The sequence below is a fragment of the Odocoileus virginianus genome, chromosome 2 (assembly GCF_023699985.2).
Source record: "Odocoileus virginianus isolate 20LAN1187 ecotype Illinois chromosome 2, Ovbor_1.2, whole genome shotgun sequence".
Classification (NCBI taxonomy): domain Eukaryota; kingdom Metazoa; phylum Chordata; class Mammalia; order Artiodactyla; family Cervidae; genus Odocoileus; species Odocoileus virginianus.
Genome location: NC_069675.1, coordinates 63,376,362 through 63,381,246, shown reverse-complemented (window position 1 = coordinate 63,381,246; position 4,885 = coordinate 63,376,362).

Genomic DNA, 4,885 nt, shown 5'->3' with positions numbered 1-4,885 from the left:
TTTCCCCTCTGCGGGCGATCTCGTGATCACATCCTCTTCTCCTCACTGGGGTGGAAGATCGGAATAAGGAACTGCAGCTTGAAACAACCCATTCTTTGCTAATGTTGGAGACTTACCATAAGTACAGTTGGGTTGCATATTTACCTGAGGGTCAATTTTTATTACCAAAAAGGAAAACATTCTCCTAAAGGGAGAAAAATGGCAAAAGGAAGGCGAAAGTGAAAAAGAAAGCCTTACTCATGGAAATTGTCCTGGCTTAGGAATTATTCCTGAGAGCCTCAAAATGCTTAATAAAAATGCCAAGAAATTTGAAACTGTCTGGTGAACATAAAGGCAACTACTATTAAGTAAACGTCTGTTCCAGGTATTCTCCGAGGCGTGTTTCAGCCGATCTCGATCTCATTTAATGCATCTGTTACAAGAAACCCATAGAGGACAGTATACTGTTCCTTCTGTGAAACTCTCAAGATGTAAGGACACTTATGCTCAGAGAAGAAAAGAGTTGTCTTGAGGACACACAGCAGGTAAGGGACAGAAGAGCAGGGAGGGTCCTTACCAGGGTGCTGGGGTCTCCTATCCGGCGTGAGATGCATATGTCACACAGAATGTTAATCCCACAGTAAAAAGGAGCCAGTATTCAAACATGTCTGAGAAACCGTACAAATTAAAGCCCCCCCCCCAAAACACACACCCGCAAGTACTACAGCCAAGAATCCTACCGTCATGGTATTTGAAATGTGTTTTTCAAATTCATTTGACCACAGAATTCTTTTTTGAGCAATTTCTATCAACATTCTTGTTATAAGTTGAATTGGAAAAAAACCCTCAAAAACATATTTAACATGAATATCTAAAAATGACCCTCAACCACAAAAAAAAGTCCTAACCCCCAGTACTTTAGAATGTGACCTTATTTGGCAATAGTGTTATTGAAGATGTAATTAGTTAGGATGAGGTCATACTGGAGTAGGTTGGCCCTTAATCCAATATGACTGGCTTCCTTGAGTAAGAAGAGCAAGGGGACTTCCCAGGCTACCCAATGATTAAGACTTCACCCTCCAATGCAGTGGGTGCAGGTTTGATCTCTGGTCAGGAAGCTAAGATCCCACATGGCTTGTGGCCAAAAAACCAAAACATAAAACAGAATATCGTTACAAATTCAATAAAGACTCTTAAAATGGCCACATCAAAAAAAAAAAATCTTAAAAAAAAAATGGAAAAGGAGTGAGACACACAGAAAGAAGGCAGTTGTGTGATATCTCTACATGCCAAAGAATGTCAAGGACTGTCAGCAAATACCAGAAGCTGGAAGAGGCAGGCAAGTTTCTCTTCTACAGCAGTCAAAGAGAACATGGCCCTGCCAGTTGATTTCAGACTTCTAACCTCCAGGATTGTGAAACAATGAATTTCTGATGTTTTATGTCTGCTGCGGCCAGCACAGCAAGGTAGGGATCAAAAGTGGTCAATGCACAGTTTGGGAAAAAGAAACTAGAGACAGAATTAAAGTTTTAAAGATGGGACTGGGGAACTCAAGACCTCTTGAGTCAAGAGCCCCATTCCTCAGAGCTACATCACTTTTACTGAGTGTCTTGGCAAGCAGAAAGTATCTGTTGTGCTATGATGAAATCATTAGCCTCCTGTGTCCCCGGTCACATCTCCCATTTTATTGATTACTTTAAACCATCTTTGTTATTTTCTTGTACATAGACCCTCATATACCTTGGGAAAAAATCTTAGGGTGTGCACAAGCAGTGTTCTGAACATATGCTGACCTGGCATTCCAAGGTCCTCACTATGTTTTTCCTTAGCCTAGCAGGGCACGACAAACCCAACTGATCAACCCAATGTACTTTTATTTGTGTTATGCTGTATTGCTATATTTTGCTTTTATTCTTTTCCCATGGTGATTTTCTCATGGCTTAGCCAGAATAACAGGTGGCTTGATATTCAGGGGTTAACATACCCTTTTTTGATTTTGTAGCAGAAAATATGATGCTGTAACAATTTCTTTCTTCATTAGTTCTCGGAGGGATTTTTACATGTATCTGAGGACTAAACCAAAGATTATAGCTAAAACAACAAACTGCAATACATAGCTAGTGTTTCAATGAGACCACCTCTGATGCCTTTGATCTACTCAAGAGGACTCAATGAGTTAAGGCTTTCTGCTATTCCTTGAAGGTTATCTATACCTGTTAATAGTCTAAGAGAACCATGCTGCATGCCAATGATTTTTGCTTGTAGTTTTTTAATATCTAGAAGGTTGTCAGCTGTATGGTCCAGCAAGTGCCGTCTAACTTTTTCCCAGGAGTGTTCAGATTGGTTATATTCCTGGGGGGTTACACAGAAAGTAGTAATGTTCCAATCACACTTTAAATGTATTTATAATTTAAGACGTTGTACTTCATCTTCCAAGAGTAGCACTGCATTTTTTAAATCCACCGACCTGTTGTTAATCTCCTCATCTATATGAGTTTGGGCTCCCCAGTATACTCCGAGATTTTTGTATATGTCTGGAGATAGTCTTTTTTACCTTGATGAAGCTGTTCAGAACTCATGTGTATTGAGTTTCTGGAGGGATGAGGCAGAGAGAAAAGAAAAATGTTTTAATTTTACCCACAGGTGCAAATCACTAAATTGTTTTAAACCATCAGTGACTTGAGGAGAAAAGCTTTTTTATATCTGAAAACAAAGATTAGAAGCCAGTAATGTGTCAGACTGGAGAGGGCAATGGCGAGAGTCCCATGGATGGAGGAGCCTGGTAGGCTGCAGTCCGTGGGGTCGCTGGGAGTTGGACACGACTGGGTGACTTCGCTTTCACTTTTCATTTTCCTGCATCAGAGAAGGAAATGGCAACCCACTCCAGTGTTCTTGCCTGGAGAGTCCCAGGGACGGGGGAGCCTGGTGGGCTCTATAGGGTCGCACAGAGTCGGACACGACTGAAGTGACTTAGCAGCAGCAGCAGCAATGTGTCAGACAAAAAGTCATGAAAATTGTATTCATACTTAGCAGTCTGTTTAATCTCATGTAACCAGTTCCTTTGTTCTGTGGTCCTTGCCTGACCACAAAGGACATCAGTGAAAGTGATGGTCTCCAAGAAGCTCATGAAATGTTTGCCAGTGTCTGTATGACCTGTCCAATAAGTTGGGTGCCCGGATCACTGGAGATTGCAGAAAACGTATTTTAACCCTTTTTTTTTTTCCATTGTGAGATTATTAACCCCACAGCCAGGAAAGGCTTTATCCTATCAAATAAAAAGTAAGGTTTGTCAGGGAGCTGGGAAAAGCCAAGCGGCCATCCTGGATTTCCCATAGCCCCAACTGTTTGGTTTATAGCCATTGTTTATCCATTTTAAATTTCCTGATGAGGGGTTAATTTTGTAGAAGCAGAATGAGCTTTGTCTATGTGTGTCATAGTCTCCATAGATCATTGTGAAATAACACTCATTCATTTTATCAAAGTAACAAAAGATTTTAAAAGCAAATATGAATGACTTAAGCACAAAGAAATTTACATAGTCTGTTATCAAAGCCATATTCCAAGAAGACTTTGTTTTTTTTAACAGGAAAAGAAAATCAAATTCCAGATTGGTACCAGCTTAAATTCATTGTGAAACAGTAGTTATTCATTTAGTCAAAGTAACAATGAAAGATTTCAAAGGCAATTTAATGTCTTATGAAACTTGTATCCTGTACAAAACTCTCTTCTACTTGCCACAAACATTTTTACACTTCTGTATTCATCACTCTATTTGCCCATTCAGAAAACAGCCACCTGCAAGTTCAGATGTACTTCCTTTTTCCTTAATAAAATCTAATTCCATTCCTTATACCTTTTTATTAAAAACACAGCTTACCTTCCTTTAGCAACCATGAACTGTACCTTATAACATCATTCTGTAGATTGGTAAATATAAATCACTCAAAGCTATGTCATTTGCAAAAGTATCTTCACAAAGTCAATAAATAAACATTAATACCAGATATCAATTCAATAGTGAATATTTCCCAGTTTACACAAGTCTGAAATTCATTTTAGTTTAATTTTTTTGAATTTAGAATTGATTCATAAGCACTTATTTCTCTTTAGGCCAATTAAATAGAACTCATTGACCAATCAGCCTTTAGCAATTTTGTCCAAGGACAAAGATACACACTGAGATACATAAATTTTGATAGCCATATAGACAGAGATCTCATAGTTTTCTGCTTGATATTTAATTTTTTTTCTTTTTTCTGCTTGATATTTAAAATGTCTCTTTGCCCCTTCTCTTTTTCTTGGTTTGAGTTCTACCAATTTTTTCATGGCTGGAGTCCCAGTTAGAGTGGGCTATGCATCCCAAGGACGTAAGACTTAACTTTAGTTTTTTTCCTAGGCCTGTTTTTGTTTCTTAGGCAGAATTGGAACTCCAAAAAAGTATTTTAACAAGCCAACATTTTTTTTTAATCACATGTGCAAGAAGAACCAGTTTTGCAATTTCAAAAAGACTTCATTTTAACCAGTTTTCTCTGGAGTCTAAAGAATATCATGGCCATTCAGTATCAAAAATGTCATCTCTCTTTTTGTAGTCATAGTTTCATAGTTAAAAATTACACCAGAGGGTGTTCAAATTGGCTCTGATGACAGGAGTGGACAGACTGATAAGCAGTTGTTCCAGCAGAGATTGTCTCTCTGGGCAGATGAGGTCTTCTCTTAAAGTAAAGAAAGCCTGTCCTTTAACCTCTATTTTTTCCCAAGCTCTTATGCAGTATCACCTCACCTGTTCTATAGCATGATCTTCCATAAGCACTTGATCTTGAGTTTTCCCCCAATTTCCACTGCCTATCAATTGATCTAAAGAGATGGGGAAAAAAAAATAAAATAAAGAGATGGGGATTAGCAAGGA